This window comes from Chiloscyllium punctatum, chromosome 51 (genome assembly GCF_047496795.1).
Source record: "Chiloscyllium punctatum isolate Juve2018m chromosome 51, sChiPun1.3, whole genome shotgun sequence".
Taxonomy (NCBI): domain Eukaryota; kingdom Metazoa; phylum Chordata; class Chondrichthyes; order Orectolobiformes; family Hemiscylliidae; genus Chiloscyllium; species Chiloscyllium punctatum.
In genome coordinates, this window is record NC_092789.1 from 33,327,787 (window position 1) to 33,341,925 (window position 14,139).

The 14,139-nt window shown below is 49.2% G+C and overlaps 1 pseudogene; it reads left to right on the forward strand.

The window, feature by feature from the left end:
• The first annotated feature begins 1,869 nt into the window (after positions 1-1,869).
• On the forward strand, positions 1,870-13,925 carry LOC140470525 (uncharacterized; annotated as a pseudogene).
• Positions 13,926-14,139: the final 214 nt, after the last annotated feature.

Below are 14,139 nucleotides of genomic sequence, written 5' to 3' on the forward strand. Positions count from 1 at the left end.
GCACTGCCAGTGTGGTGGAGTCCCATACGATAAGGGCGTTCAAGAGACTTTTAAATATGCAAGGAATGGAAAGGTATGGACGAAGTGGAGGCAGAAGGGTCTAGTTTCATTTGGCGTCTTATTCAATACAACATTATTTATTCTCTATTGTTCCACTCTCGAAAAATATAAACTCGCTGAGACCATCAATTAAACTTCAGTCTTAAAGTTCAGTGCAAGCTAAATTGTCGAATGTCGAAACGGGAGCAGGAACTTGAAAGCGAACAGTTTAAATTCTGTTACTTTGTTTTTCTCAAAAGAAGACAGACTCTGGAATTCTGTCATTTTTGTTCTGGAATGCAGTAGTTTAATAAGACAGCTCCCTACCATCTTCTCAAAGGCTGCAAGGAATGGGGGGTTAATGTCAGTGCAGCCAGTGATGCGCACATCTCGTGAATGAATGGAATAAAAAGACACTTTGCCTTCTGAATCACTTACTGCCCCTGCACACGAACACACTATGATTTCTATCACAGGAAATTCAGATACCTCTATACCTCAGATTCCTGCAACATTGCCCAATTTAATTTAAGAGCTCTTCATTGATTGTTCCTGAGAAACACCATACTATCCACTTTATACTGCACTGGACAATGTCCTATCCTCTCACTGGCCGTCTCCTACATCGTGCAATTTGAATGTCCCTCCTGTCCACTTCACAAATTATCACTGACTCTCATGTTCAGCTTTGCAGCCACGCTTTGCCCTCTCCAATATGTCAGTCAGTTGCCTAAATTTTTAGACCTGAACTCTTTTATCAAAGAATGGGGATCTTCACAGTCAAAGCAAACGATTGTCCCTTCAGGCACATTGCGGTGATTATGCAACACATTCATGATGAATGCTCATCCTTGTCTCGCACAGTGGGTCAGTGGTTTGCTCTGCAGCCTCAGAGTCCCAGGGACCCGAATTCCATTCCAGCCTTGGGCGATTGTGTGGAATTTGCACATTCTCGCCGTGTCTGTGTGGGTTTCCTTTCACTGTCTGTAGAAGTGCAGGTTAGGTCGATTAGCCATGCTAAGTTGCCCCAAGGTGTCCAGGAATGTGAAGGTTAGATGGATTAAGGGAGCAAGTGAAGACTGCAAATGCTGGAGATCAGAGTTGAAAAGTGTGGCGCTGGGGGCGATGGTGACAAGTCGATGGGGATGCTGAGGCGGATATTTGGGAAGGAAGATGAACAGGTTGGACAGTTCAAGAGGGTAGTGCTGGGCTTACTCTGAGGTGAGGTGGAGGGAGGGGAAATGAAAAAACTGGTGAAGTCGACACTGACACAGTGTGGTTGGAGGGTCCCAAGGCGGAAGATGAGGCGTTCTTCCTCCAGGCACCGGATTTGGAGCTGGAGGAAGCCCAGGATTTTCATGCCTTTGGTGGGAGGGGAAGTTGAAGGGAGAAGGTAGTGGGGTGGGTGTGCTTTTGGGAAAGTCGGTGGTGTGGCCTTGTTGGGCTGAACGACCGTCTTGCAGGTCGCACGGATCCCAGGATTTCTTCTCGGGTGAATGTGTGCGGCTAAGACGTCGCAATGGTGGCTAAAGGAGCCACAATGCACTGCGACCAGGAAACCGCCCTATCGGCAGCACAGCCGGTGTCCAATGCGGACGGCTGGACAGGAACACCGCGCATGTGCAGGTTGGGGGCGTGGGGGGGAAGGGCGGGCCCGCCAGGTGAGTGTCCAATAGTGTCCAATAGGGAAACCTGGAAGACCAGAAGCAAACTGGTCCTCCAGCCAATCAGTGCCACCGTATTGCCTGAACGCGGAAGTTGGACAATGTGCTTCTGAAGCTGCACATTCCTGCACAGGGAAGGAGCTGCTGCTTCTCGTCTCTCTCTGAATGAAGGCTGAGATTCACCCAGACTGAATCATCCTCCTTTGCCAATCATCAGTGAGCATACGACTACTTTTTTTATTCTTCCCCTTTCCAGTTCTTTTCTCATTCGGGGTCAAATTGTTGACTTGCGAGGATTGAACAACAGGGAAGTGAATCCAGGGATGGTGCAGAATCTGGACCACTCTTCCGCTCTCTAATAGTCGGTGACATCCATTACTGCCTCAGCATGGCACACTTATTTGTCGGGCTCACAGAATTGCGCCTTTCTTACTGCTCACAATCCCAAGGGGTGATTTCCAGGCAAGAGCTGAATGCTTTGTCGCGCTGTCGTAACAATCGTGTGTTGGTTCGACTCTCGCATGAGAGAATTGCTGTGAAATTCTGTATTTCAGTGGTGAGCCAATTAAGGCACAACAATTCAAATTTGTGCCAACATTCAAGCAACCGAGTCACTGTCTGGGCGGCACAGTGGTTCAAGTACTGCTGCCTGATAAGGCCAGGGACCCAGGTTCGATTCTAGCCTTGGATTTCTGATTGTGTGAAGTCTGTGGGTTCTCCATGGGTCTGTGTGGGTTTATAGTTGGTACTCCACTTTTTCCCACAATCCAAAGATGTGCAGGTTAGGTCAATTGGTCTTGCTAAATTGTCCATTGTGTTCAGGGACGCAGAGGTTAGTTGCATTCGTCAGGTAAGTGTAGAATAGTTAGGGGAATGGGTCTTGGTGGAGTGTCTTTTGGAGTCTCTTTGGAGTATCGGTGTGAACTTGTTGGGCCAAATGCCCTCTTTCCGCACTGTCTGGATTCAATGGCTGTTATTGTCTCCATAGAAGAAAGGATGTTGAGAAAGTTGAAAGGGTAGAGAAAAAATTTACAAGGATGTTGCCAGGGTTGGAAGGTTGATCTATGGGGAGAGGCTGAATAGGCTGAGGCTATTTTCCCTGGAGTGTTGGAGGCTGAGGGGTGACCTTCTCGGGATTTATAAATACCAACCACAAGGTCAGGGAAAAGCACCGACACTGCTGTCTGACACGGCAATGAATCTGCATCGCTGTTTGAGTTCAAATATCTCTCGACATCAGGATGTGTCCAAGAAAAATCAACAAATAGTGAAATTCACAGCTAAGGAGCAGCTAAGTGCATAGTTTTTTGAGTATAATCTTGCTGTAAACCTCAAATTATGGAGTAGAGTGAGTTCTTTTTTGATTATATGTTTTTCTGAGATCTGTCTCTTGACTAAAGTTTAAAAATAGAAAACACAGGTATGGAGTTAACTTGGAGCAGTATTATTAGAGCAGTAAAACTGGGCTATTTTCTGGGTCTGTACATTGTTAAGGTGCAAAGATGGCCTTTATGAGAGTGATGTGCTCTTTCTGTCGGATGTGGGAGCTTGGATCGTGTCAGAGAATTGTCCAATCGAGGCCACACACAGATCTTGTGAAATTGACGAACAGTCATTTATTTCTCACAATCTGGTGGAGAAGAGAAATTGACTGGACTGATACAAAATGGGCACTTTGCAGTTAAGTCAAGGATTTTCCTCTCCGAGCAGTAGGGACAGTCAGTTTTATAGGGTTACAGCAGTGTAATGTTAATGCTGGTTTGAGTACAGTCAGTAGAAAACCATTACTTGTGTGGCAGTATCCATCAGTTCTGAAAATGTGTTGCTGGAAAAGCGCAGCAGGTCAGGCAGCATCCAAGGAACAGGAGAATCGACGTTTCGGGCACCAGCCCTTCTTCAGGAATGAGGAGGGTGTGTCCAGCAGGCTAAGATAAAAGGTAGGGAGGAGGGACTTGGGAGAGGGGCATTGGAAATGCGATAGGTGGAAGGAGGTCAAGGTGAGGGTGAAAGGCCGGAGTGGGGGTGGGGGCGGAGAGGTTAGGAAGAAGATTGCAGGTTAGGAAGGTGGTGCTGAGTTCGAGGGATTTGACTGAGACAAGGTGGGGGAGGAGAAATGCAGAAACTGGAGAAATCTGAGTTCATCCCTTGTGGTTGGAGGGTTCCTAGGCGGAAGATGAGGTGCTCTTCCTCCAACCGTCGTGTTGCTATGGTCTGGCGATGGATGAGTCCAAGGACCTGCATGTCCTTGGTGGAGTGGGAGGGGGGTTGAAGTGTTGAGCCACGGGGCGGTTGTTTGGTTGGTCCGGGTGTCCCAGAGGTGTTCTCTGAAACGTTCCGCAAGTAGGCGGCCTGTCTCCCCAATATAGAGGAGGCCACATCGGGGGCAGCGGATGCAGTAAATGATGTGTGTGGAGGTGCAGGTGAATTTGTGGCGGATATGGAAGAATCCTTTGGAGGGAAGTAAGGGACGCAAGTTTTGCATTTCTTGCGGTTGCAGGTGAAGGGGCCTGGAGTGGAGGTTGGGTTGGTGGGGGGTGTGAACCTGACGAGGGAGTCACGGAGGGAGTGGTCTTTTCGGAACGCTGACAGGAGAGGGGAGGGAAATGTATCCCTGGTGGTGAGGGTCCGTTTGGAGGTGACGGAAATGATGGCGGATGATACGCTGTACATGCAGGTTGGTGGGGTGGGAGGTGAGGACCAGTGGGGTTCTGTCCTGGTGGCGATTGGAGGGGCGGGGCTCAAGGGCAGAGGAGCGGGAAGTGGAAGAGATGCGGTGGAGAGCATCATCGACCCCGTCTGGGGGGAAATTGTGGTCTTTCAAGAAGGAGGCCATCTGGGTTGTACGGTTTTGGAACTGGTCGTCCTGGGAGCAGATGCGGTGGAGATGAAGGAATTGGGAATATGCGATGGCATTTTTACAGGGAGCAGGATGGGAGGAGGTGTAGTCTAGGTAGCTGTGGGAGTCGGTCGGTTTATAGTAAATGTCCGTGTTGATTCGGTCGCCCGAGATAGAAATGGAAAGGTCTAGGAAGGGGAGGGAGGAGGTTGAGACGGTCCAGGTGAATTTGAGGTCGGGGTGGAAGGTGTTAGTAAAGTGGATGAACTGTTCAACCTCCTCCTGGGAGCACGAGGCAGCGCCGATATAGTCATCGATGTCGCGGAGGAAAAGGTGGGGGGTGGTGCCAGTGTAGCTGCGGAAGATGGACTGTTCCACATATCCTACCAAGAGGCAGGCATAGCTGGGGCCCATGCGGGTGCCCATGGCTACTCCTTTGGTTTGGAGGAAGTGGGAGGATTGGAAAGAGAAGTTGTTCAGGGTTAGGACCAGTTCAGTCAGCCAAAGGAGGGTGTCAGTGGAAGGGTACTGGTTAGTACAATGGGAAAGGAAGAAGCGGAGGGCTTTGAGTCCTTCGTGATGGGGGATGGAGGTGTACAGTGACTGGATGTCCATGGTGAAGATAAGGCGTTGGGGACTGGGGAAGCGAAAATCATGGAGGAGGTGGAGGGCGGGGGTGGTGTCCCGAACGTAGGTGGGGAGTTCTTGGACTAAGGAGGACAGGACCGTGTTGAGATATGCAGAGATGAGTTCGGTGGGGCAGGAGCAGGCTGTGACAATGGGTCGGCCGGGGCAGTCAGGTTTGTGGATTTTGGGCAGAAGGTAGAAACGGGCGGTGCGGGGTTGTGGGACTATGAGGTTGGAGGCGGTGGATGGGAGATCCCCTGAGGTGATGAGGTTATGGATGGTCTGGGAGATGATGGTTTGGTGGTGGGAGGTGGGGTCATGGTCAAGGGGGCAGTAGGAGGAGGTGTCTGCGAGCTGGTGTTTAGCCTCAGCGGTGTAAAGGTCGGTGTGCCAAACTAGTACCGCGCCTCCCTTGTCTGCTGGTTTGATAGTGAGGTTGGGGTTGGAACGGAGGGAGTGGAGGGCTGCACGTTCCGAGGGTGAGAGGTTGGAGTGGGTGATTGGGGTGGAGAATTCGAGGCAGTTAATGTCGCGGCGGCAGTTGGCTGTGAAGAGATCGAGGGCGAGTAAGAGGCCAGCACGGGGTGTCCAGGTGGATGGGGTATGTTGGAGGCGGGAGAAAGGGTCGTCAGAGGATGGGCGAAAATCTTGGTTGAAGAAGTAGGCACGGAGGCAAAGTTGGCGGAAGAATTGTTTGACGTCTCGCGGCGTGTTGAACTCGTTAATCCGAGAGCGTAGGGGAATGAAGGTGAGGCCTCTGCTGAGGACTGATCTTTCATCCTCAGAGAGGGGTAGTTCTGGAGGGATGGTGAAAACACGGCAGGGCTGGGATCTAGGACCTGGTGTGGGGCTGGAGCTGAGAGTTCGGGCGGGGTTGGGTGTGGGGATCGAGGTGGTGACAGAGATCGGCGTGGGGGTGGTGTTGGGCGTGGTGACGGAGATCTGCGTGGGGGCGGAGACACATGCAGCGCTGTGGTCGTGCAGGTTCGTGAAGTCACTAGGGGTGGAAGCGGCTGTGGCGATGACAGAGACAGTGTTACTCCCGATAGCCGCGGAGGCCACGAATCTGTCGGCGATGGTCTTCCTGGCGATCGTGGAGGCGGTTGTCTGGGCGGCGATCGCGGAGGCTGCGAGGTCGGTGGGGGCGGAAGTGACGTCATGGTCCGCAACGGCGGCGTGGTTAATGGCGCCAGAGTGATTTCGGAGGCCGATGGAAGATTCTGGAACAGTTGAGGAACCCAGAGTGTGGGGTTAAGTTTTTGGTACATACTGTCTTTAATTTCCGATATGGCTAGGAAGAAATGTTTGTTTAGTGGATGGATTCTTCTGTGGATGGAGAACAGTAGAGGTCCTTTGCAGGTCTGGGAGAGTGTTGTCCTGAGCTGGGGCAGGTCTGTGAGAGTGTTGTCCTGGGGGCACGGTGGCACAGTGCTTAGCACTGCTACCTCACAGCGCCAGAGACCCCGGTTCAATTCCCGCCTCAGGTGACTCGCTGTGTGGAGTTTGCACATTCTCCCCGTGTCTGCGTGGGTTTCCTCCGGGTGCTCCGGTTTCCTCCCACAGTCCAAAGATGTGCAGGTCAGGTGAATTGGCTGTGTTAAATTGTTGGGTAAAGGGGTAAATGTAGGGGAATGGGTGGGTTGCGCTTCGGGTCGGTGTGGACTAGTTGGGCCGAAGGGCCTGTGTCCACACTGTAAGTAATCTAATCTAATCGAGCTGGGGTTGGGCTGTGAGAGTGTTGTCCTGAGCTGGGGTAGGGCTGACTGTAGGAAATGTAGGTAGTGGCGCATGGCTGCAAGTGTGGAGCGGAGGATCCAGACGGAGGTCTGTTGCTGGAGGCTTTGGATTTGTTGTAGGTTGTCTTGGTTGGGTCCAAATTTTGTTGGTCGGCACGAAGTCCAGAGTCCGTGCGGGGTCAGTCGGTTCCGTAGGCAGGTGCTGAGGAAGGAGATATGGGTGTGATAGCGAGTCTGTTTGAGAACATGGCTGAAGAGCTTCTGTGCTGAGGAGATGACCTGGGGGTGTGCAGTGAGAGAGGGACTCACTGAAATCCTTGTCGAGGGAGGAAGAGAGCTTCTTCAAGGAAGGCATCCTTGGAAGAGGATTCGCAGTAGGTTAAAGTGAAAGTGAGAATTGCAGATGCTGGAGATCAGTATCCATCAGTTAACAGTTGTAACAGGAGGTTTAGCTAATCTGCAGAAACAAGTGCTAATGATTAGCATCCTGGTTTCAATCGGTCCCAAGGATAGTGTTCATTCCTTTCGGGTGTCTTGGTGCCACATAGTCTGTGTGGGCTTTGTGGGGATGAAGTACCTGGGGAGACAGGGAATGCCCTCAGGCTTCAGGAGCGTGTTCAAGTTGACGTGCCAGTGGCATTATGGGTAGCTGTCTTTGGCTGAAAACCGACATGGTTTCTGTGAGCAGGTGGTGGGCAGGCAAAGTGGTTTGCTTTTCTCCCACAGTTTCCACGTTACTGGTGGTTACTGAGGAAGTGTCTTTGGTTGTGAATCCCATCAAATTGCTTGGATCGGTTATCGCAGCAGTTAGAGGCAATGGGGGATATACAGGAGCTGGTTGTGTGACGGATGGCTGGTATAGGAGGCGAGGGACAGGGAGTGCAGGCTATCCCCATCACAAACAAGTATGCTGTTTTGGGAAATGTAGGGGGTGATGGACTCTTCAGGGAATGTAGCACGAACAGTCAAGTTGCTGTACCAAGACTGGCCGAATGGAACGAGGGGTACGTCAGGTTCCAAGTGATCGATTGTGATTGGGGTGGTCCGGTGGTTCAGTGCTGAGCACCGCGGCCTCACGGTGCCAGGGACCCGGGTTTGATTCCTGCCTCTGGTGACTGTCCGTGTGGAGTGTCCACATTCCCCCTTGCCTGCGTGGGTTTCCTTTAAATTAAGGGGGGGTAGATATAGGACTGATGTTAGGGGTAGGTTCTTCACTCAGCGAGTCGTAAGTTCATGGAATGCCCTGCCAGTAGCAGTAGTGGACTCTCCCTCTTTATGGGTATTTAAGCGGGCATTGGATAGGTATATGGAGGATAGTGGGTTAGTGTAGGTTAGGTGGGCTTTGATCGGCGCAACATCGAGGGCCGAAGGGCCTGTACTGCGCTGTATTCATCTATGTTCTATGTTCTATGTTCTATGATCCCAGAGTCCAAAGTTGTGCAGGTCAGGTGAATTGGCCACTCTAAATTGCCCGTAGTGTTAAGCGCACTAGTAAGGTGGGGGTTGGGCCCCTTGGCTGAGAAATTTGTGCCATCGATAGCCACAGATGAGGTGCTGGGAGGCTGGAGGTTGGCTAACCTGGTGTCACTATTTGAGAAAGATGGTAAGAAAAAGCCAGGGCGCTATAAACCAGTGAGCCTGACATCTGTGGAGGGAATCCTGAGGGACAGGATTTATGTGTATTCAGAAAGACAAGGACTAATTAGGGATTGTCAACATAGCTTTCTGGGTGGGAAATCATACCTCACAAATAGCTCCTTGAAAGTGGAGTCTCAGGTAGATAGGATAGTGAAGAAGGCATTTGGTATGCATTCGTACATTGGTCAGAGTATTGAGTACGGGCGTTGGGACATCATGTTGCGGCTGTACAGGACATTGGTTAGGCCACAGTTGGAATATTGCATGCAATTCTCATCTCCTTCCTATCAGAAAGATGTTGTGGAACTTGAAAGGGTTCAGAAAAGATTTACAAGGATGTTGCCAGGGTTGGAGGATTTGAGCTATAGGGAGAAGCTGAACAGGCTGGGGCTGTTTTCCCTGGAGCGTTGGAAGTTGAGGGGTTACCTGAGAGAGGTTTACACAATTATGAGGGGCATGGATAGGATAAATAGGCAAAGTCTTTTCCCTGGGGTCGGGGAGTCCAGAACTAGAGGGCATAGGTTTAGGGTGAAAGGGGAAAGATATAAGAGAGACCGAAGGGGCAATTTTTTCACACAGAGGGTGGTATGTATATCAAATGAGCTGCTAGAGGAAGTGGTGGAGGCTGGTACATTTGCAACATGTAAAGGGCATCTGGATGGGTATATGAATAGGAAGGGTTTGTAGGGATATGGGCTGGGTGCTGGCAGGTGGGACTAGATTGGGTTGGGATATTTGGTCAGCATGGACGGGTTGGACCGAAGGGTCTGTTTCCATGCTGCATATCTCTACGACTCTATAAGTAACAAAGAGGAATGACGAGGGCAGAGTGGTGGACGTGATCTACATGGACTTGAGTATGGTGTTTGGCAAGGTTCTTCATGGTTGACTGGTTAGCAAGGTGAGATCATGTGGAATACAGGGAGAACTGGCTATTTGGATACAGAACTGGCTCAGTGGTAGAAGATAAAGGGTCGTGGTGGAGAATTGCCTGTCAACTGGAGACCTATGACCAGTCGTGTGCCCCGAGGATCAATACTGAGTCCACTGCGTTTTGTCATTTTTATAAATGATTTGGATGTGAACACAGGAGGAAGAGTGAGTACATTTTGCAAAGGACACCAGAATTGGAGGCATCGTGGACAGCGAAGAAGGTAGCTTCACTCTACAATGGGATCTTGATTAGACGGGCCAATGGGCCGTGGAGTTGCAGATGGAGTTTGATTTAGATCAATGTGAGGGGCTGTATTTTGGAAAGGCAAGTCAGGGCAGAGCTAATATGCTTAAAGGTAAGGTCCTGGAGAGTGTTGCTGAACAAAGAGACCTTGGAGTGCAGGTTCATAGTTCCTTGAAAGTGGAGTCGCAGGTAGATAGGATGGTAAAGAATGCGTTTGGTGTTTCTTTTTTATGAGTGAGAGCATTGAGTAAAGGAGTTGGAAGGTAATGCTGTGGCTGTACGGGATATTGGTTATGACACTTTTGGAATATTGTGTGCATTCTGGTCTCTCTCCGATCGGAATGGTGTTATGAAACTTGAAATCATTCAGGAAAGATTTACAGGGATGCTGCCAGGTTGGAAGGTTTGATCTATCGGAAGAGGCTGAATAGGCTGGCGCTTTTTTCTCTGGGGCGTTGGAGGCTGAGGGGTGGCCTTATAGAGATTGATAAAATCATGAGGGACATGGATAAGGTAAATAGACAGGGTCTTTTCCCTGCGACCGGGGAGTCCAGAAGCAGAAGGAACAGGTTTAGGGTGAGAGGATAAAGATTTAACGGGCAATCTTTTCATGTAGAGGGTGTTACGTGTACGGAGTGAGCTGCCAGAGCAACTGGCGCAGGGTGCTACAATTAGGCGGCACGGTGGTTCAGTGGTTAGTACTGCTGCCTCATAGCGCCAGGTACCCTGGTTTGATTCCAGCCTCAGGTGACTGTCTGTCTGTGTAGAATTTGCACATTCTTCGTGTGTGTGTGTGTGTGTGTGTCCGTGTGTGTGTGTGTGTGTGTGTGTGTGTGTGTTGTGTGTGTGTTTTGTTTGTTTCCTCAGGGTGTTCTGATTCCACCCACAGTCCAAAGATATCGAGGTTAGATGAATTGCTCATAGTGTTTAGGGATGTGTAGGTTAGGTACATTAGTCAGGGAAGTGTAGAGCAATGCGGTAGGGTAAAGGGTCTGGGTGGGTTACTCTTCTGAGGTTCGGTGTTTCTACACTATTGGGATTCTATGCTTCAATGAATTACAACTTTTAAAAAGGCCTCTGGATTTCTGCATGTATAGGAAGGGTTTAGAGGGATATGGGCCAAGTGCTGACAAATGAGATGAGATTACTTTCGCATACCTGGTCAGCATGGCGGGTTGTGCTGAAGCCTCTGTTACTGTGCTGTACATCTCTATGACTCTATTCTTGTCATCCAGCAAGTTCCTTTCTCTCAACTGCCCATCCAATTTTATTTTGAAATCTGAGAAGAATCTTCTACATTTTGAATCAATAGTTTGAAAGAATTCTTTCCACTTCCTCATATGGAGAGAGTTCCACATGGTAACCAGCCGAAGCCTAACATTCTTCCTTACATCCTAAAATGTCTTTAATCAATCAACTGGAGTCCAGTTAATTTGAAGGTTTTTAATGCAGTGATCAATATCTATATATCTTGCAGTTCAAGTATGAAGAATAAGTACAAAAGAGGTCATTTGGTTCATCAAGTCTGCACCGACAATAAATAGAAATCGATCAATTAGCATGAAGTATTGTCTTTGGGAGAACAATTCCTTTTGAATTTTTATCTTGCATTGATAGTGATGATTTTTAAACTGTCTTTACAGGATATTTGATGGGAAGGATTTGGAGAAAGAATTCCTAAAATGTTACATCGCTCGATTCATCAAGACTTGAATGTCACAAGACTTGAATGGACTATGGAATGAGAAATGTTTCTTTCTCCTGTCTGCTTCAAAAGGTTTTAAGAATCAATGTGACTGGGAAAGGATTCCCAGAGACACACAAATCCCCGAGTGAGAATGTTTGAGTGCACCGACAGCAAACAAAGCCGCAACTGGTGAAATAGACTGAAAGACATGAATGCACCATTCATGGCAGAGAGAGACCAAAAATATGTTGTGTGTGTAGACAAAACTTCAACTGATTGCTTGGCCTGGAAGGGGAATGTGAACACTCTCAGCATGGATAAATCCTGGAAATGTGGGCAATGTGGGGATGGATTCCGTTGCCCATCCAAGCTTGAGATTCATCAGCGCAGACACACTGGGGAAAAGCCATTCACCTGTTTCCTGTGTAAGAAAGCGTTCAGCAATGTCTCCAGTCTGCTGAGACACCAGCGCATTCAGGCTGTGGAGAGGCCGTTCACCTGCTCCGAGTGTGGGAAAGGATTCACTGATTCGGGCAACCTGCTGAGACACAAGCGAGTTCACACCGGGGTGAGGCCGTACACTTGCTGCGAGTGTGCAAAAGGTTTTACTCAGTCGTTGGCCTTGGTCATTCACCAACGCGTTCACACCGGGGAGAGGCGGTTCACCTGCCCGCAGTGCAGGAAGGGTTTCTCTGAGTCCTGCAACTTACTGCAACACCAATGCATTCATAGAGAAGCCGTTCACCTGCTCTCAGTGCACGAAAGGATTCTCTCGCTTGTCCGAACTGAAAGTCCACCAGCGGGTTCCCACCAGGGAGAGGCCGTTCACCTGTTCTCAGTGCGGGAAGGGATTCTCTCACCTATCCAGCCTGCAAGTACACCAACGGCTGCACACCGGGGAGAGGCCGTTCACGTGCTCTCAGTGCGAGAAGGGGTTCACGCAGTTATCCAACCTGCAAGCACACCAGCGAGGTCAGACCAGGGAGAGGTCACTCTCCTGTTCTCAGTGTGCGAAGGGATTCAGTCAGTTATCCAGCCTGCAGAAACACCAGCAAGGCCACACTGGGGAAAAGCCATTCGCCTGCTCTCAGTGCGAGAAGGGATTCTCTCGATTGTGCAGCTTGCAAGCGCACCAGCGGGTACACGCTGGGGAGAGGCCATTCACCTGCTCTCAGTGCAGAAAGGGATTCACGCAGTTATCCAACCTGCAGGCACACCAGTGGGGTCACGCCAAGGAGAGACTGTTCACACGCTCTCAGTGGGGGAAGGGATACTCTCAATTATCCAGCCTGCAGAAACACCAGCGAGGTCACAAGTGACTGCAGGAGTGTGTTCTGCTGTTCGTGCTGCTGCTCACCGCATTCAGGAACAAACCATGTTTATTCTGTCAGTGGGCAAAAGTGGGAGGTTCAGAGGGTTTCTTCAGGCTGGACTGGCCACCCTCACCACTTTGCTTCCAGTGAATCGGATGCTTCAAATGCCATGCAGGTCGCTGAATGAAAGGAAGGTTTGGAAGTCCGACTACCTTCAGTTTAGGTTTCATTTTCTCCAATAGCGTGACACGTTGACGTTGAAATGGTCATGTTAGGCGGTTGTTTTGTTCACTTGACGTGCCTGCTTCTCACAGAAGGAACTTGGAGATTTGTAAAGAAGGCAGCTCATTTAGAATCGCCGAGGGGGAAAAGAAGCTGGGAGGTTTGCAGAGCTCGGAGCTGGAGGAAGAAATCTCCAGTGAGGCTGTCGGTGAAAGCTACTGAGTCTTGTGGCAGGAAGCTGTCATATATTGGGCCATTCAACCCTTTGTGACTGCTTCACCTTGTAATAAGATCATGATCAATTGGATTATCATCTCCACTTTATTTTCCTGTCTAAACCCTCAGTTTGGCCCCAAGATGGTCATAACCATCATGCAGTAGGTGGAATTGAGTCAGTAAAACTGCTATGTTCCCATTGTCAAGGGTGGAACGTTTAAAACAAATTGCTGGAAATCAGGAAGCAAATCAGTGTTGGCCGAAGTGGCTGGTGTTTCTCCAGAGAATGTTGCACTTCAGTAGGAGGTTTCTAAGATACCAGTCCTTTCGAATGCATTGACCACGAGTGAAACTGGATGCAAGGGATTCTGAAGAAATGATATTTTCCAGACAAGTCACTCCAGATGTCCCAGAAAGCCAAGAGAGATTTTAAATTTGAGTTGCTGCCTCAGCTGAAACCTAAAGACTTTGTAACCAGCCATGAAAGAGCTCCAGTTCTTGTGACGGTAAAAGTGCTTTTGTCCAATCAGCTCTGACAACGCAACCAATGGAAAATTTGCAGAGTGGTGGAGCTCTGGAGATTGTACATATCGGTATGAGAAACTGGGGAGAAATCAAAGTAAATTCCAGTGGTCTATGGTATATTTTTAGATTGACCACTTTAGAATGTGAATGAACCTTCAAAATGTCATGAGATAAAGGAAACTGTGGGGGTGAAAGTAAAATTGAATTCAAAACATAACAAAATTGTCAATTCGTATGTAAAGTTAGGATGCTTCTTTATTTCATTTTTCCTTTATCCAATAACGTTTGTTTTCATTTAACAATATGGTGCCATGCATATTCAATTGCTTGCTATATGTTTCAATTTATCTTTCACTACTGGCTGTCCTGACAAAGATTACAAGATCCTTGTTCCCTGAGAGCAAAAGTGATGAGTGTCAGTCCATGAGAACCTCCAGGGAGAGTGAGGCAGTAGAAGCG